Source organism: Phyllobates terribilis, unplaced genomic scaffold (genome assembly GCF_046119375.1).
Source record: "Phyllobates terribilis strain yellow unplaced genomic scaffold, ASM4611937v1 Scaffold_2__4_contigs__length_985480577, whole genome shotgun sequence".
Lineage (NCBI taxonomy): Eukaryota > Metazoa > Chordata > Amphibia > Anura > Dendrobatidae > Phyllobates > Phyllobates terribilis.
In genome coordinates this window covers 442,506,800-442,527,221 of record NW_027362762.1, presented here as the reverse complement: position 1 = coordinate 442,527,221, position 20,422 = coordinate 442,506,800, and the positions used below count along the sequence as shown (strand labels likewise).

Below are 20,422 nucleotides of genomic sequence, written 5' to 3'. Positions count from 1 at the left end.
AGAGTTATTACCTCATAAAATGACACTGGTCAGAATTGTAAAATTTGGCTTGGTCATTAAGGACATAATTGGCTCCGTCCTTAACCCTGCTGTTCTGTTCAGGTCTACTTACACTTATAATGTTCTGGTCATTTTGACCGGACCTATTAAAGTCTTGATTTTTAGCTAATCTAAGTGTTTTATTTGAATACCTATTGCATTATTATACTGTATGTAAACATGGTTGTTCATAACAAATGAAAAATGAAATCAAAATCTTAATTTTTATTTTTTTTGTATCAAAAAAATGTTACATGGCCTTATTGCAATATTCATGCATAGTGCACATTTGCACATAGAAAAATATTCTTTATATAACTGTAAACTATAACTAATAACATCAAACTGTATGTAAATATATTTAAAAAATAAATAGTTCAGTTTTTTCTATATACAATGGTAAATAAGGTTCACAGTGCCAAATTTACTATTTGCATTCGTCACAAGTATAATTTACATGTCTTTTGCATAAGTACTTTGCACAACTTATCACATTTGTTTTGTGATTACTTGATGTTGGACAGAAGGCGCATGGTTTCCGTTTTAGGCTGGTTGCGTTGCTGGTGGAGGCCGTGGGTTCACTTTCTTTAGCATGCTGTTGGATCCGGTGGACAATGGCTGCCGCTCCATCATCTCTGGGTGTTACTTTTCTTTCTTCGATATATGGGCTAACCAGTGATTTTCCCAGCACAGTAATAGAACCAGCTAACACAAGGAAAATAAGAAAATCTTTTCATTTACAATGTGAAATGTTGACAACTAAATTGAACTATTTTTATATGAACTGCAGGGTAAATAAGATACAGCAAAAATTTTTGTATATAACTATTCTTGAAGTGAATCCATCAGCTGTATCGTAATTTGAAAATATATGTATGTGTAAATCTGCACGGACCAAAAGGACCTAGATAAATTGAAAAATAGTAGTAAATGCAATATATAGTCAAAAATGAGATTATAACTCCTTTATTTTACTTAAAAAATGCCTGGAGATTAGTATAAAAGGCTATCAGTCATTTTTGACCGAACAGTACAAGTGTAAAAAAAAACGTGGAGCAAAAAGTAAACAACAAAAAAAATACCCATAGTAAGAACCTCTCAAATGAGGCAAAATCAATTAACCACAAGTTTCAGAACCGCATAATGAGGATTTTAAAAAATATCACATTTCAAATTCGGTCATTTTTGACTGAACAGAACAGCAGAGTTAAGGGGGGTTAAAAGGAGTCTGTCACCCCCAAAACCGAAATTAAAGAGGTTGTCCACTACTTTTTCTCATCAATGAGTGGGCAACCTATTTAAACGTGTCTACAAATGACTCCCGCAGTGTCAGTGCGCGCTCTCATCATCAGACATCTGCTGCTGTGCCACCCTGTGAGCAGAGAGAGGCGCTGCAGACAGGAGGAGATCATCAGAGTCCCCTAGGACAAAGTCATTGCATGTGCTCTCTGCGCCTACAGTGTCAGTGTGCAGGCGGAGCTGAGGTTCCTTACAGGCATCAATCATCATAAGGGGATGGGTGGAAGGTGGTAATTGAGGGGGTGAAACAGAGCACTTAGCCACACCAAGCCCCCTCACTTACATGTGGATTTTTATAGGGACTAAGTGCCATATATGAATGTATAAACGGTTTAATCTCACTTTTGGGGTGACAGACACCCGTTATTGTTTAGAGAGAGTGTTGTTACTGACCCATTTCTCATCCAGAATTATTGCTTGCACTACTTCTTTCTATATGTCACGTCAGTCTGACTAGGAAACTGTCATGTCTGAAAAAACCCTCCTTATACCTTTGTATAAAACTTGCAGAAATCCAAGTCCATGCTGCAGAAACAGCTCTGCCACAGAAATGTCTACTACAAATCTGCAGTGTGTGAACATACCCCTAGGGTAAGCTCAGGCTATACCTGTGGGGATCCGCTCATCCTGCATGTATAACTACCCACATGCCCAGTCCTACAGCTATGCCATGATGAGAACAAGTGGCATTGCTGTCACCACCCGCGAGTCTCCCTCTGGCCCAGGATCATCCCTTGCTCTAGGTATATTGCCCAGGACCATTTATCATGGACAGCAGTAAAGGCAATGTGACCTTGGAATAAGTTGGCAGCTACCAACGCTCTGAGTGCTGACACCCCCCACTGATGGTAATTAATCACACAGGTGCAGGCAGTTTAGTCAGGAAAGCAGCGCCTCTGTAGGACCCCGCGGAGTCCTAGTGAAGGCTGATTAGGCCACGCCCCTTTGCCAGCCTCTTACTCAGGGGTGGGCGGAGACTCGGCTTAGATGGCTGAGGACACACAGAGGCAGCAGATGCGACTGGAGCGGGGCTGAGGTGACGGTTCCAGGTAAGAGCGGGGTTAACCCCTTCACGCCCCTGGGGGAGATAGAACCGCAGAGCCGGATTTTCATGACAGCAGCGTCGCCTTTAACCGCACGGCAGTCCACTGTGCTAAGTGTAGCGGCGCTCATTCCCTGGCGGGCGCTGCAGTGTGGTTAACCCTCGCGCTGCCGGAGGGACCTGCGCTGCGCTGAAGCAGGACATGTGCAGCCTGGTCTCGTTCTATGGAGGCTCTGGCGGAAAACATTGCCCTGTTAACCCGCAATTACCGGCGGAATGTGTGAAGCTGTCCGCGGTGCTGTTCGCTAGGAAACCCATCATCGTAGTGATCGCTTGAGAGAATCTATTTGGTGTCGTTATCCTTGTGTCTCCCGTTTACATTGGGGTCTGACCTGACATCGGAGGTTGTGTTTGGGGTCTGCAGCTGGCGGATGAGCCCACCAGCCTGGCTCACACATCCCCTATAATGTCAGGAGTATTAGATGTGTAATCCCTTCTATAGAGGAGGTGATTGTCTCCACATGTGCGCCACACTCAGTGTTACCTGTGTGACAGCTGTGGATGACTGACTCACCTGATGGGATGTGATGCCCACCTGCACCATGCTCGCCATAATCATGGGTACTGGCTGCACACACACCTTATTTCATGTTCTGCTAGTGGGTATGATTTACACAAAAATATGCCCTCAGCTGCAGACTGGGTAAATATAAACCCCCAGATTGCAGCCCTTTGGGCTGTGCCAAGCACCCAGCATAGTTGGCACAGCTTCCTATATTTCTCTGCGCATCTATGTGGCCCATATTCTTTTACCTAGTCAAGTCTAGTTGTACAGATCCTCCATTATGTTTCCACTGTCTTGTGATGTAGTGGATAATTATTGTGGCATTTTATTACCTCCATTCCCCTCTGCAGTGCTGTCATCTGGTGCGGCAAGTAGTGCAGAAACCTGCTGCCATGTGAATATATTACCAGATTCATTAATGGTAATAGCCACACTCCTATGTGTAGCTGTCAGCCATCCATCACATGTGCCTGGGCAGGTCCATGGGTTGCTATGCACATGCTGGAATGGCTGGAAGCTGTTTTCTAGTTATAATGAATATTCAATGAAGATGATAAAACAGTGTTTTTTTTATTTTAAAGGGAACTTGTCATGTGAAAATGGTATTTGATCTGCAGCCAGAAATGATATAGAGGAGGAGGAGGAGGAGGAGGAGTTGATTAGATTGTTAAGATAGTTTTCAGGGAAAAGTTTCAGTAATTTTATTTATTGCAATCCCTGGTGTTTGTATACGTATGAGTCCAGTGGGCGTTCCTACTAGTGTCCTTCCTGACAATCACTGAATAGGACCACCCACTGGACTCTTGCATAAAAACACCAGGGATTTCAATGTATAAAGTACAAGTTATACTGACTCTGCTCCAAAAAACCTATATATCATTCTGGTCACCTTCTTCTCTATTCTATGCTGTCCACAGATCGGACTTCATGCACAAAGTGACAGCTTCCCTTTAAATCACATAACAAGTTAATTTATGTAGCATAAATCAATATTACTGCTCACATACTCATCAGTCAGCCATTAGCATCTATATCTTTGTATATACAGTGTTTATACTTGCTGTATATACCAAGTGTATGTATAATCAGATGGCTTCAAATGGTATATTAAAAGATCCCAAATAATTAGAGAATGTAGCTTTTTCTCAGCTGTAAATAGCATTTACCTGGTGATTTCATGTTGCTGGAGCCCATGTATTTATTCATTGTGTTAATGTCACCATGATGTATGTTTTGTATACATTCTGGGATGTGTAGTTAGCTTATTTTCTATTCCATGCGCCATCCGATGTCTTTATTGGATGAAAGTTCTGTGTACAAAGCCAATGATTCACATGCTGACTGCTGGGGAGATGCTGACTCACTGCCACTTTCTCCAGGTATAAGAAGTCTGAGTAATTGCTCAGGTAGTATCCATTAGTAAGACAATGAAGGTTTATGTAAGAAAGCATTGTGTCCTCTAGAATGAAGATGACATTAAGTATGGCAATGAGGACACAGAAAGCAAAAGTAGCGAAAGGTTTATGCAGCTGCAGACTGCAGAGATAAAGGCTGCATGCAGAGCAAGCTGCTTCCTTGCCTCATTTTCAGGGAAAACAAAATGTATGTACATGGCCAGAATAGAAATGTATTGGTCCCTGTTCTGCGTAGTGTAATACAATCCTTCTTCACCTCTCATAATTCATGATCAAAGCATAAGTCTTTCCTGACAAGTTGTGTTATAGATCATAACACACTGAACCAGGATCAATAAATTATTCCCCTCCAATCTCTGTGTTTAAAAGCTAGAGCCTTGACATAGTCTCCAGGGGGCCATTGTTCTCCTGCTGCACAGGGTTATTTAGCTTGGATACTATAAATGTGTAATATTGTTATGTATTGATCTGGCAACGATTGTTACTTTCTAGTTTCTCTGAAGGTCAATGTAAAGATGACTAGTAGCAGACAAAATATTCAATTTATATTCATTTAAAATAACCTTGAATATTTTTGGGCAGCACATTCAGTACACGGGTGACATAACTCCAGGCTATGGCACCACATGGCAAGGGTCATTGCTCACTTCTCATTTGTTTTGTTTTTTAGCTATAATATGCTTAATTTTCTTAGTCTGTTCCTAAAGCTGTTTTTTTTAACAGTACTTGCTATAAAGTTAGTATTTTGGCGTAATTCATAGTGCACTATATATTTCAGTGCAATATACAGTGCTGTGCAAAGTCCTGGGCAGGTGTGGGAAAAAAATGGAACGCAAGATGCTTTAAAGAAGCATCTATAAATATTTATTTTAATTAAATGTGTACATAATGTATGTGTATGGATTCTATTGTGAATCTATTAATATTCTCACCTGCCATCTCCTTCTCCAGTATCTAGCGCCATTCTGCTCTGCTTCTCAGTGACGTCACCACCCTGCAGATTGTCTGGGTCATGCTGCACTCTCCATGATCCACAAGTGGCGTTTACAGTGTAAGCCTATGTATCGTCAGAACGAGTCTCCATAGGCTTACATTGTAAAAGACACTTCAGCTCACCCATAGACATAGAATGAGCTGGATAATCTGAAGAGCGGAGACGTCACTGAGAAGAGGAGCAAAACTGAGCTGGATCCCAAAGAAAACTGTGTTAAGTGAGTATATTAATACACTGACAGTACACGCCATGCACATATGCAGACATTTAATGAAAAAAAAATATTCATGGGAGTGCTTCTTTAAAAATAGAAGTGTTATTAGTTTATTTTTTATCAATGAATGAACAAAAGAGAAATGTAAATCAAATCAATATTTGGTGTGACCGCCCTCTGCCTTCAAAACAGCATCTATTCTTCGAAGTACACTTGCACAAAGTCAGGGAATTTGTAGAATTATAGTCAGGTGTACGAGTAGCCCAGTTCTATCAAACAGGTGATAATGGTCATTTTTTTCATAAGTAAGTTGAAACACAGTCATTAACTTAAACAATTTTATGTAGGAGTGTTAAAACTGGGTGAGGAACAGTGAAACTCTGCTATACAGGTGAGGTTGTGGAAGACAGTTTTTTTTTTTTTCACTAGTCTTACACCATAGCAAGACTTGGCACAGCAACAAGTCAAAAGGTAGTTATTCTGCTGCTTAAAACTGGGTGAGGAACAGTCAAACTCTGCTACAAAGGCGAAATACTGTTTCACAGGTCATGTACAATAGGAAGACTGAGCACAGCAACAAGACACAAGTTAGTTATACTGCATCAGCAAGGTCTTTCCCAGGCAAAGATTTCAAAGCAGACTTTTTTTGAAGAAGCACCAAGAAATGGACAACGTTGACGACCATAAATGCAGTGATTGGGCAAAGAAACTTATTGTACCAAATGAAAGACATATATACAGTATATCATGCTTACTTCCTTTTGAAAATTGGAAAATGTCCAGCAGTGCCATCAGTTCAAAACTGACAGCAACCAGTAGGACCGAACAACACCCATCTACTGTTTGAAGAAGTTAGGCGAGAATTGGTCTTCATAGGAGAACTCCAGTCAAAAAACCATACGTGTGACTTTAAAAAAAAGGCCCAGCCACTCATCTGTGCACAATAGCATAGGAACTGGGGTGCACAGAAATAGCAGCAACTTCTCCGGACTGATGAATCAAAATTTGAAATGTTTGGCTGTAATAGAAACAATGCTGAAGTTGGTGGACGAATAAGAAACCAACTTCAGCATTGTTTTTTCAATGACGGGCTGGAATGCAGTAAAGTAATGAGTGTCTGCATCCAACAATGAAGATGGTTCAGGTTCTTTGCAAGTTTGGGGCTGCATTTCAGCCAAAGGAGTTGAGGATTTTCTTCAGGAATTATGGTTTTGTCAAGCTGAGAAATGCAGACAGATACTTAGCCATCATGTAATACCATCAGGTGTCTGATTGGCTTCAAATATATTTTGCAGCAGGACAACTACTCCAAGCAATATCATCAAGTCTGTGTGGGATTACATGAAGAGATATAATGATTTTCACAAGCCTACATCCATAGATCTGTGGTTAGTTCTCCAAGATGTTTGGAACAACCTCCCTTCCTAAGTTCTTCAAAAACTGTGTACAAGTGTACCTAGAAGAATTGATACGATGATGCTGTTTTGAAGGCAAAAATAAATCACACCAAATATTGATGTGATTTAGATTTTGTTAATTGATAAAATTAAATTATGAACACTTCTATTTTTTAAAAAACATTGCTACTTTATAGCATTTGTTTGCACACTACTGTATATCTCTGTAAGTATGATGTTAGAACACACTATATACATTATTTTTATTAGCCTGCAAGTATATACATACTATGGAGTAGGGACATAACTATGCATGCAGTGGAGTGGCAGGGCATATGTCTGAGTGCTAATGTCTGGGGAGGGGTGTTGTTCCTACCAGCTGTGCTGTCTTGACCAGGACATACACAGGGTAAATCCAAAGAAGGCCAGTTTCAGAGGTCTGTGAAACACAGACCACGCTCACATTGCAATACGCAGCTCGACCACTGGATGTCCTGACCTGAGGTAGCTGGCTTATCTCAGATCAGTTAGCGCAAGCCTGGAAACCCGGAGGTCGGTCAGGGTATTGCAAGCGCGTTCCATGTTTGATGCAAGTGTGAAACTGGCTTAGGGAAATGTACTGAATCTGTGCTCCAAGTGAAGTAAATCCAAGCTACCTCTGCCACAGAGGCAAGTCATTCAGATTAGTGATGAGCGAGTATGTTCTGTTAACCCTTTCGCCGAGTATGCTCGGGCGAGCACTGAGTATTTACAGCTGCTCGGTGATATGGTTGAATCGCTCCCGTGTGCATGATTTGTGACTAGTTGACAGCTTTATTACATGTGAGGAATGCAAAAAAAAACAATCATTCCTCACATGTAATAAAGCTGTCAAACAGTCGCAAATCATGCACACGGGAGCGATTCAACCATATCACCGAGCAGCTGTAAATACTCGGTGCTCGCCCGAGTATACTCGGCGAAAGGGTTAACAGAACATACTCGCTCATCACTAATTCAGATGCTTCAAGACCTGTGGATAGAGACTTGCAGTCAATGTGGACTCCATACTCTTTCTCATTTATGGTCTTTTTTTTTTTTTTCCCCCTCTCTTTTCTCTCTCCAGAACATATCTTGAAGACATCTCTAATTTGGTACAGGTTACTTATGTAGTTTCAATAAATCAACTATTAGTATTAATATGTTTTCTTGTTAAAAAAATCCTTTATCACATTCCCCAATTTACCTCTCATACTGTTGAAAAAGCCCGACCAATCATCCTAGACTTTTTTTTTCACTCACTGGTGTGATGTCACCAGTGCTGTACACAGTGCTGTCAGCTTTGACAGGGACACATGGCCAGAAAAGAGACCTTGGTGCTGAAGGAAATTATTTAGAAAGTTGCTTGTAGTGATACTGGGGCCACCTTTAAGACATGACCTGGTGGGGTGCCTTTTAGATAGTCCAGCTCACTTTACTTGAGTCTTTCAATGAATCTGAACACGGAAATGCCATTCCTGCCCCTTGTGGCCAAAGACTGCATAACAAGTAGAAGATTTTTCTGCCGATTCTTGATTTCCTACGCACTTCAGACTAAAATAAAGTCTTTAATTATCCATGGTTAAAGACTTTTTTTTTTTAGTCTGAAGCATGTAGGAGCTACGTCATACTTGGATTTATTGTGAGTGCCGATTTTCACGATATGGAATAAAATGTTTTGAAACATTTTAATCAAGAATCCGCTGGAATATCTTCTATTTGTTAGTAGTGGCAACCCGATCCCGTGGCTCAGGGTGGTCAGACCAAATTGTGGCAGTCTATTTATCAGTGTTTTGAATGTCCGACTACGCCACCCGTGAATTGCGGTCAGAGATAACCGCCGCTGCGAGGCAGACCGCTAAGGCTGGTGTTGGTGTGCAGCACAGGGATAGGATAACTCCCCACGGGAAGAGTGTAGCCTCAGGGCAGTGTAGATGGATGCAGGGGGTGATGGTGCAGGCGCAGCAAAGATCACACTGAGTCCAATGGTGCAGTCCAGGGTTTTTACTCACAGTTGTTATCCAAGTCACTTACGTCAGCAATGACTGCCCAAGCCGTGCTGCGTCCACCAGGTGAGGAGCTTGGTCAACCCCCAGGCAATTCAGGAGTATGGCACAGGACCCCCCTTCTGTCCTTTCTCTGGCCTCTCGTGCCCCACCAGTGACCAAACTTTTGTCCAGCTACCGCGGACCGTGTCGGGTAAGTGTTGGCCTCCACTTCCCGCTATCCTATATGGCGCCTTCCTAGCAGGTTTGGCGGGGGGTCGCACCAATAAATGATCACGACCTCCGGTTCTTGGCTGAGGGATGATTTACCTCCACCAACTTGGGAATCCGGTACCCTTCCACAGCCTGACCCTTCACCCGATATAACGCGAGTTGCAACGGTTGCTGTCTGTTCTGCTCTCTTAGGGTCCCTTCTGCCTTCTTGTTTCTGGAGCCTTTCTACTCCTCTGTCTCTCCTTCCTTCCTTCCTTCCTTCCTTCCTTCCTTCCTTCCTTCCTTCTTCTTCTTCTCTTCTCCTCTCTGGCCCCTGCCTTCTCTCTAGGCCTGCCTCGTGGAGCTGAGCTCAGGCTGAGCCTCGGCTCCCTGTCCGCTCTCTCTCCCTTCTGAACCCACTGACTCGACTTCTCTCTTGACTAAGATGGCTCCCACCTTTTATCTGCTTCTCTGTGTCTGAGCTCAGGTGACCTGCACCCAATGAGCTCCTTACTATGCTCCAGAAACCGTCCCCTTCTGCTCCTACATCACTAGGTTCTCTCCCCCCTCCCCACTCCAGCCAGGGACATGGTCAGTTGTGCCTGCATAAAATGGGAGCACCGTCAAGCTGTCCCCCGGAAATGGGGTGAGTGTGTATATGCAGCTAACTGAGCCCTGGTCCACGCTCCATCCTTACCTGGGAGTGGAATATCACACCTCTGGTTGAGGTGCAATACCCCTGTAGCAACCGAGCCCTCGGGGCGCTACATTCCCCCCTGGTAAGCCACAGCACGTCCTCCGGCTGAAACAGAGCAAAAACATTTGATTTACAAGACATGCAGAATTAAAGTTTTTTTTTTACGTTAGAAAACGGCCGACATTATTCAATTCCCTTTATGGGAAACACTTTCTCTTTTTCAACACGGTTAGCCATTTTTCTTATTCCTTTACCAAACATTATACTGCATCTTTAATACCACCGGAACTCTTTTATCAGCCATCATGCAAAACATTTTCAATATCATGTAACTCTCCTAGCAGCATATATAACAATTCTATATATAAAACTTTTTCAGGTAAAACATTTTTTAAGTAAATTCTCTTCTTCACTGGCCACTGTGCAACTTGCGACCAGGTGTCCATTTTTCCATAAAATGCAAACTTGGCTAAACTTTTAACAGGAGGGACCGGTTCGTAAACCCTCAACTTAGGCCCTGGGGTGGATGCAGGGCATAGCTGATCCAGCTGCTGGACCTCATCTTCGGCCACCTCTAACGGGTTTTTGTTCTGAGGTCAGTTGTTGTAGTTTCTTATAAAACCAGTAGGGGGCACTTTAAGAAGTGCAAATATATACAAAGTTGACCGCTCCCAGTCCTCGGCCGGATAGTTCACTAAGTTGGCTGCTCCCAGTCCTCAGCTGGTTCTAACTGACCCGATGCCGGGTAACTCTATGTAACAGTCTCTTTACCCTGACGGGTAACTATATACATTTGTACGCTGCCGCTCATTAGAAGCAGTGTCCTCCCTGCACACCTTCTTCCTCCTCATAATATTCTTCAGACCCGTCCGGGTCCTCTGGGTAGCAATGCTCCTGGTACTGTTCCTCCTCCACCCTCTGGACATTGAGGGCATACCACCCTTTTAGGCCTCGATGTCGGGTGTATATTACCTGATCCCCCCGGGAACAACTCCCGCTTCGGGTGACCCGCTGGCAGGTGACCCTCCACATCCCTCCTGTCGACATGGAGGTCTGTGACTGTGGCAGAGTCCCGGATAAACCCCCACCCTTTCTCCTGGTGGTACTTCACCACGGTCCCAGCTGTTTTAAGACCGCGTGCTGCATGGGGGCTTCGACGAGTTCGCGTCTTCTCCGGGCCTGCAGCTGCTCCCTCTTCCGGCGCCGTGCCCGCTCCTCCTTCGCAAGCTGCTCACAGATCTCCTGCCTGCGGACTGCAGCCGTCCGCGTCTCCTGTGCAAACCCAATCACATCCTCCCCGGTCTGGTCCCATCCCATCTGGACCTCTTCCTCCGGGAGCTGAGAGACGGCGACCGGCCGTGGTCGGGGCAAGAGCAGAGCAAGAGGGGCCTCGACCTCTGCGGACAGGCCCTTCCTCCGACTGGGGTGAACCCATCCCTCGGGCACAGGGACCGGCTCTCCCTCGGGTCCGGCGAGCTGGCTGCACAGGTCAGTCCCAAGGGGTGGTGGCTTCGGGACCGGGGGCGCACGCGGTGGGGGGGCGCCTGGGAAGGCCAGGCCTTGCGACCGGGCCTGGAGCGGGCCGCTTCCGACTGCCTCCGGGGTCAGGGGGCACGACGTGGGGCGTGGTTCAGCGGTGGTGTTCGCGGCTTGGGGCCTACGTACCAGCGACGGGAGCGTGGAAGCTGCAGCAGCTCCCGGGATTTCTGGCTCCACGGCGGGATCCAGGGGTAAGCCTTCGGTGTCAGGACCCGGGGCAGGGGTGTCTTCCTTACCTGCCTCCGCGGCAGCGCTGTTCTCGGCCTCCGGTCTCCTCTCTCTATCCTCGGGGGCAGGTGCACTGCCGGGTGCTGGCAGCGTCTCTTGCTGCCGGGTCGCGACCCGCCGGGCCATCTCCTCCCTCCATCCGGCGATGACTTCCCTCTGCGCTCGGACCATCCTCCGATCCAGCTCCTCCAGCGCAGTCCGCAGGAACTCAGGGTCTTCTGCGGGGAGCTGAGCCATCAGCTCCGTGAGGCTGTATGGGGTCGCCTCGGCCTGCAGCTGGCCGCCTGCCAGGGTGCTGGAGTTGGCGCTCCTCTCATCTCCGGGTGTGATCTGGCGAGACTCATCCAAACCACACCCTGCCCCTCGGTTTTCTTCTCTTTCCGCCCCTGTTGGGGGTGGTCCTGGGGCAATCTGCTGACAATCACTCTCAGGGGCAGCCCCCCCACCTTGATGGACATCTCTACAGCCGCACTCATGGCTGTTGGGGGTGGGCTCCTTCTTTGTTGCCATTCTGGGACCTGGCCCATGATAGGAGGTGGCTTCCTGTTGTCTTTTGGCGCTCACATTATGGCGTCCGTTCTACCGTGGCAGGCGCCATTTTCAATACAGTGAAGCAGTCTCTTTTCAGGCACGCAATACCCGTTTGTGGCGGGTTGGTCACTATCTGCCGACTACTCCCAAGCTGACTCGCCCCATGGGCCGTGGGGTACCCGGAACCGGGCCTTCTGGTGTACGGTGCTGATGGGGGTAGTAGTGGCAACCCGATCCCGTGGCTCAGGGTGGTCAGACCAAATTGTGGCAGTCTATTTATCAGTGTTTTGAATGTCCGACTACGCCACCCGTGGATTGCGGTCAGAGATAACCGCCGCTGCGAGGCAGACCGCTGAGGCTGGTGTTGGTGTGCAGCACAGGGATAGGATACACTCTTCCCGTGGGGAGTTATCCTCAGGGCAGTGTAGATGGATGCTGGGGGTGATGGTGCAAGCGCAGCAAAGATCACACTGAGTCCAATGGTGCAGTCCAGGGTTTTTACTCACAGTTGTTATCCAAGTCACTTACGTCAGCAATGACTGCCCAAGCCGTGCTGCGACCACCAGGTGAGGAGCTCGGTCAACCCCCAGGCAATTCAGGAGTATAGCACAGGACCCCCCTTCTGTCCTTTCTCTGGCCTCTCGTGCCCCACCAGTGACCAAACTTCTGTCCAGCTACCACAGACCGTGTCGGGTAAGCGTTGGCCTCCGCTTCCCGCTATCCTATATGGCGCCTTCCTAGCAGGTTTGGCAGGGGGTCGCACCAATAAATGATCACGACCTCCAGTTCTTGGCTGAGGGATGATTTACCTCCACCAACTTGGGAATCCGGTACCCTTCCACAGCCTGACCCTTCACCCGATATAACGCGAGTTTGCAACAGTTGCTGTCCGTTCTGCTCTCTTAGGGTCCCTTCTGCCTTCTTGTTTCTGGAGCCTTTCTACTCCTCTGTCTCTCCTTCCTTCCTTCCTTCTTCTTCTTCTCTTCTCCTCTCTGGCCCCGGCCTTCTCTCTAGGCCTGCCTCGTGGAGCTGAGCTCAGGCTGAGCCTCGGCACCCTGTCAGCTCTCTCTCCCTTCTGAACCCACTGACTCGACTTCTCTCTTGACTAAGATGGCTCCCACCTTTTATCTGCTTCTCTGTGTCTGAGCTCAGGTGACCTGCACCCAATGAGCTCCTTACTGTGCTCCAGAAACCGTCCCCTTCTGCTCCTACATCACTAGGTTCTCTCCCCCCTCCCCACTCCAGCCAGGGACATGGTCAGTTGTGCCTGCATAAAATGGGAGCACCGTCGAGCAGTCCCCCGGAAATGGGGTGAGTGTGTATATGCAGCTAACTGAGCCCTGGTCCACGCTCCATCCTTACCTGGGAGTGGAATATCACACCTCTGGTTGAGGTGCAATACCCCTGTAGCAACCGAACCCTCGGGGCGCTACAGATACATAGATGGTCAGACAGATACGGGGCACGTGTCCCACATACCGCACATATGGGTGATTAAAATTATCCTTTTGATAATTTTTCGATAGACACATATGCTTGTTATAAGAATTTGTGTGGAAATAAACATACCGTACATAAAGGGATAACAACCTTGTTCATAAAATTATTCTCAAAGGTTCTGACTGTACCTGGACTATTATTATTATTAACGTCCTTCATGTCGATCTCCATCCATGGCGACTTGATGTAGGAAGATCGATCTTGTGCAAGCCTAGATGGGTCCACAAGGAACTTCTCTGCCATTATCTTGATTGCATTAAACCATCTGATTGCTGGCCTTCCTCTTCGCCTTGTTCCTTCTATTCTTTCAACCATGATGTCCTTCTCCAGTGATTGTTCTCTTCGTATGATGTGTCCAAAGTAGGCAAGTCGTAGCTTGGTGATCCTTTCTTCGAGTGACATGTCTGTCTTGATTTGTTCCAAAATTGATTTGTTTGTTCTTCTGGTCATCCATGGCTTTGATAGCATCCTTCTCCAGCACCACAGTTTGAAGGTGTTGATTCTTCTTCTGTCTTGTTTCTTTATCGTACAGGTTTTGCATCTATATGTTACTACAGAAAAGACCAGACTATGTACGGGCTGTGTCTTTGTCTTCAGTAAAATGTTCCTCAATTTGAAGTCATCCAGTGACTTCATTGTTGATTTGCCCATAGCTATTCTCCTATTGACTTCCGGTGCCATTACTCCATCTTGAGTGATCATTGATCCGAGTAGGTTGAAGTCCTTTACAACTTCCAGTTTGTCGCCATCCATCTCTGTGTCCCGGTCGTACCTGGAAGACAAAGGTATTGAGTAGGAGTCCCATGTTTGAGCTTTCCAACTTGATACTCCGTAATAAGTCCCTCATTCCATCTACGCTTGTTATCGTCTGCGTATGTAAGATTGTTGATAATTCGTCCAGCAATTTTGATTCCTTCTTCTTTTTCGGCATGTCCAGCCTTCCTGAAAATTGCTTCTGCATATACATTTTAGAGAAATGGTGACAGGATGCAGCCTTGTCTGACGCCACGCTCTACTTTGAACCATGCTGTGTACCTGGACTAAGGTTATTATATGTTGTACCACAAGGCTATGCAGCTAGGCCTAGACCTAATGTAACATTTGGTCTAGAAGTTAATATGATCAACCGGGGCGGACCTACCGCCGGTGCAGCTCGTTCATTGAACGGGGGCCCCTCCAGCCTCCAGCAGGGCCACCATCAGGGCATGACTGTCCTGACTCCAGTATGGGGCCCGACCGGTCGGGGCCCCCTCGGAGCCCCGTTGGGGCCCCCCTCTTGTACGTCTCCTCATGGGGCCCCCGCAGGGCCGCCGTCAGCAACCAGCGCACCTAGGCAAATGCCGGGGCCCTGAGCAGGCGGGGGGGACCCTCACCGTCGGGCACCCCGCACGCTATGGGACCTGTGAGCGGTGTCAGCGCCCGCTCCCCCCCCCCCCCCTCCCGCATGCTCAGTGCCCCGGCACCCGGCACAATACTTACCTCTCCCCGTGCCTCCGCAGCAGCTCCTGCATCCTCCGCTTCTGCTGCACTGTGACGTCTCAGGTCAGAGGGTGCGGTGACTTCTTTACACCGCGCTCTCTCCTGAGCAGTCACAGCGCAGAGCGGGATGAGGCCGGCGACGCTGGAGTCCAGAGCAGCGGCAGCAGGTGAGATGTGAGGTGAGTATTGGATTTTTTTTTTTATTGTATGGAGGCCTGTGGCAGTATAAGGGAGGGGGGTGAGGTGGGTGTGTGTGACATCCTGCATGGGGCATTATAAGGGGGGGGTGACATCCTGCATGGGGCATTATAAGGGGGGGTGACATCCTGCATGATGCATTATAAGGGAGGGGGGGGTGTGACATCCTGCATGGGGCATTATAAGGGAGGGGGGGGTGACATCCTGCATGGGGCATTATAAGGGGAGGGGTGACATCCTGCATGGGGCATTATAAGGGGGGGTGACATCCTGCATGATGCATTATAAGGGAGGGGGGGGGTGACATCCTGCATGGGGCATTATAAGGGAGGGGGGGATGACATCCTGCATGGGGCATTATAAGAGAGGGGGGGTGACATCCTGCATGGGGCATTATAAGGGAGGGGGGGTGACATCCTGCATGGGGCATTATAAGGGAGGGTGTGTGTGTGACATCCTGCATGGGGCATTATAAGGGAGGGGGGGGTGACATCCTGCATGGGGCATTATAAGGGGAGGGGTGACATCCTGCATGGGGCATTATAAGGGGGGGTGACATCCTGCATGATGCATTATAAGGGAGGGGGGGTGTGACATCCTGCATGGGGCATTATAAGGGAGGGGGGATGACATCCTGCATGGGGCATTATAAGGGAGGGGGGGTGACATCCTGCATGGGGCATTATAAGGGAGGGGGGGTGACATCCTGCATGGGGCATTATAAGGGAGGGTGTGTGTGTGACATCCTGTATGGGGCATCATAAGGGAGGGGGGTGGCATCCTGCATGGGGCATTATAAGGGAGGGGGGGTGGCATCCTGCATAGGGCATTATAAGGGAGGGGGGGTGTGGCATCCTGTATGGGGCAGTATAAGGGAGGGGGGGTGTGACATCCTGTATGGGGCAGTATAAGGGAGGGGGGGTGTGACATCCTGCATGAGGCATTATAAGGGAGGGGGGGTGTGACATCCTGCATGAGGCATTATAAGGGAGGGGGGGGTGACATCCTGCATGGGGCATTATAAGGGAGGGGGGGTGTGACACCCTGCATGAGGCATTATAAGGGAGGGGGTGTATGTGACATCCTGCATGGGGCATTATAAGGGAGGGGGGTGTGTGTGACATCCTGCATGGGGCATTATATGGGAGCGGGGGTGTGTGTGACATCCTGCATGGGGCATTATAAGGAAAGGGGGGTGTGTGTCATCCTGCATGGGGCATTATAAGGGGGGGGGGTGACATCCTATATGGGGGGACGACGGCCTGTGTGGGGCATTATTTGTGGGGAACAGCCTGCGTGGGGCATTATTTGTGGGCCAGTATCCTGCATGGAGCGTTATATGGGGGGGCAGTATCCTGCATGGAGCGTTATATGGGGGGGCAGTATCCTGCATGGAGCGTTATATGGGGGGGCAGTATCCTGCATGGAGCGTTATATGGGGGGGCAGTATCCTGCATGGAGCGTTATATGGGGGGGCAGTATCCTGCATGGAGCGTTATATGGGGGGGCAGTATCCTGCATGGAGCGTTATATGGGGGGGCAGTATCCTGCATGGAGCGTTATATGGGGGGGCAGTATCCTGCATGGAGCGTTATATGGGGGGGCAGTATCCTGCATGGAGCGTTATATGGGGGGGCAGTATTCTATGGGGGGCAGTATTCTGTGTGGAGCGTTATATGGGGGCCAGTATCCTGTATGGAGCGTTATATGGGGGCCAGTATTCCGTATGGAGCGTTATATGGGGGCCAGTATCTTGTATGGAGCGTTATATGGGGGCCAGTATCTTGTATGGAGCGTTATATGGGGGCCAGTATCTTGTATGGAGCGTTATATGGGGGCCAGTATCTTGTATGGAACGTTTTATGGGGGCCAGTATCCTGTATGGAGCGTTTTATGGGGGCCAGTATCCTGTATGGAGCATTTTATGGGGGCCAGTATCCTGTATGGAGCATTTTATGGGGGCCAGTATACTATGTGGAGTGATTCGCTGGTTTCTGAGCTATTGTGGAATTTACAATAGATATCACTCATGTAATGTAAGAAGTGAAATCTTTGCATTGTACTATATATATAATATATTTCTCTTCGGTATCTGTGCATCATGAATCGTGGTATGTGTTTAAAGGGGCCCACTAAGACTCTTTCGCCCGGGGCCCACAAAAACCTGGAGCCGGCCCCGGGCCCCCGTCCCCATGCTGAGCGCTAAGCACCGGGACATCTCAGCGCTGCTTTCCTCTGTGTAGCAGTGTAGCGCTGCTGCGGCAGCGCCTTCATGATTCCCCTGACTTCCGGTCATGTGACGGCGCCGTCACATAGCCGGAAGTCAGAAGAACCTGGTGGCAGCTACGTTGGCGAGCGCCAGGATTCTGCAGGGATCGCATGGGGGTAAGTATAACAAGTTTTATTTTTTTTAAATACAATTAATTAACTAGAAGTGGGGGGAATCAGAGAGGCATTGGGGGGGGGATGAGAGATGCACATGGGGGGGTTATGTTTACATAACTTTGTTGCCCTATGAAGGGTGGGGCCGAAAATTTCTTGCAAAGGGGCCCACTACAGTCTGTGTATGCCCCTGTTATCAACATAATAGCATTTTCATATTTTGCTTACCATATATTTTAGATATGCAGAACATGCACCCATTTTCCATTGTGCTACTGATATTTATTTGTATGCACAAAGCTGTCATTTTACTTGCTTGGATATGGTGCTGGCATACAAAAGCAGCTCTCAGCGAGAGCGAGTACAGCTGTACATGCTATCTCAATAAGCGTTTATGCCGTCACAGCATTCACTAAGCTTCTGAAAAAAAACTTTTGTTATGTGCAATGCAGGTGCACACTATTGACTCTTGTATTGCCCTTCTGGATGAATAATTAACCCAAGCTAGGTCATCTCCAAGTTTAATGTTTTTTTCCTATTATAGCATATAATATTTATATATTAGCCAATTATTCCTATATTCTGGAATGCAATTTACAAGTGACTTTGGAAAAAAGCTACACATAATTTTGTACCTCTAAAACACAAGTTCTCCTAGAAGTACACAGGGCCTTCAATTTCATGCAGAGGCATATTTCAGTTTTCCTCTCACATTCTGTATGATTTCCATAAAAAATATCAAGGCATGGTTCTTCAGACTCCATATAAAGGGAGCAGTGGCATACTGCCAATGGCAGCAGGCCATGTGGCTGCTATGGGGCCCCCCGTCCGTCATCACACATTGAACTGTATCAGCAATCTGGATGCCAATACCATCGAAAGACCCCTTGGCGTCTGACGCAGTGGACACCATGACATCATTAAATGACGGCCACTGCCCTGAGAGGAGGAGAGGTGAGTATTGAGTTTTGTTTTTTTTCAATCAGTGAGTACATTGTGGTGGCCATAATACTGTATGGAGGAATACAGGGTGTATTATACTATTTGGAGGACTATGGGGAGTGCATTATACTATATGGAGGACTATGAGGTATATTATACTGTATGGGGGACTATTGGGAGTGCATTATACTGTATGGAGGACTATTGGGAGTGCATTATACTATATGGAGGATTATGGGGTGCAGTATACTATATGGAGGACTATTGGGCCCATTATACTATATGGAGGGCTATGTGGGGCCATTAGACTGTTTGCAAGCAATTATACAGTGTGAAGGTTTGTGTGGGGGACATGATACTGTTTGGAGGGCTAGTGGGGACCAATATACAGTGTGGTGAGGTGTGAGGGCATTATACTGTATGTAGACCCACTATACTGCATGGAGGGATATGTGGGAGTCACTGTTGGGGGATTATACTGTGTTGGGGTTACCATACTTTTCCGGGGGAGTTGAGGTAGGGTACGGTAAGGTCATCATACTGTGCGTGTGGATGGTACTGTGAAGTAATTCACTATAGGGGTATCTTACTGTGTTTGGGGGGGGGGGGCACTTTCATTGGCATCATACTTTATGGGTGCAATTAAAAGGGAATCTAGGGCTTCAGTAGGAAGGAGCCATACAGGGACCATCCATTGCCATACAGGCTTCATACACAAATCTCTGCATTTGTGTATTAGGCCTAAGGCTGGTTTGAGATGGGGCCACATTTTAGCATTCACAATACCCATGGATCCAGTGAAACAAACTTATACCACCCTAGAATACTACAGTGATCTAATTTCCATTTACTTCAACCACTGTAAACCTGTAGCCATAATTTCTTGTATTCTAATCTGGGGTAACCCATGGTAGGCTAGTCACAACATGTGTACAAGCTTAATGTTAAAGCAAAGGAGCCAAGTAAGTGAAATCTTAAAGCCCTGTTTGAGTAAGTAATAAATATCCAAACCTAAAGTGAAGACTACTTACAGTACACATTCAAATAGTCCCACCAAAATTGTGGTATCCATTTCAATTAACACAAAAAAGTATTAAGACGTAAAAAAAAATGTCAGAAAACCGGAATAAAAAGCTATCCTGCAGGGAACCATATTAAAGCTGTGTGCCCACGATGCGTTTTTGCAGCGGCAATTCCGCTGCAGAAATGCTTAAAAAACGCTTGGTAGAAGGCCTGCCGTGTTCCCCAATGATAATCCGCATGTGCTGTGCACATGCTGCGGAAATTTCCGCTGCGGATTATTATTGCTGAAAAATCCGCAGCACTACCAATTATTTTGCGGAAGCGCAGCGCTTTCGCCGCCATTGACTTGCATTGGAACACATGGAATCACTGGATCTGTACATGCGGAATCCATGCGTTTCAATGTGCGGATGGTACCCGGGTATGGAGGAGAGGAGACTCTCTTCCGGACCCGGGTACCATAGAATAAAATAAAAAAATAAATATTATATTTACCTTCTGATGGCCCCCGCTGCGCTAGTCCTCCCTTGCCAGCAGATCGCGGTGGACTGAAGGACCTGCGCTGACGTCATTTAGTCATGTGACGGCAGGTCCTTCAGTGCAGTGTACCGATATCTGCCAGCAGCCAGGACGGAGCGAAGCAAGACTGCGGGGGCCATCGGAAGGTAAGTATATGTAGCGCCCCGAGGGTTCGGCCGCTACAGGGGTATTGCACCTCTGCC

General features: G+C 47.3%; 1 protein-coding gene and 1 long non-coding RNA gene across 3 annotated transcripts in view; one reads left to right on the top strand and one right to left on the bottom strand.

Annotated features, from left to right (window-relative positions):
• Positions 1-592: 592 nt before the first annotated feature.
• Positions 593-20,422, bottom strand: part of LOC141214635 (uncharacterized) — an 81,080-nt gene continuing 61,250 nt past the window's right edge. The window contains exon 4 of the long non-coding RNA XR_012283840.1: positions 593-744. This is a non-coding gene — a long non-coding RNA (uncharacterized lncRNA). The remainder of the gene's footprint in view (positions 745-20,422) is intronic.
• Positions 2,259-20,422, top strand: part of RASL10B (RAS like family 10 member B) — a 172,599-nt gene continuing 154,435 nt past the window's right edge. For both annotated transcript variants that reach the window (XM_073665454.1, XM_073665455.1), the window contains exon 1: positions 2,259-2,387. The gene's annotated coding sequence lies outside the window, so the exon portion shown is untranslated. The remainder of the gene's footprint in view (positions 2,388-20,422) is intronic.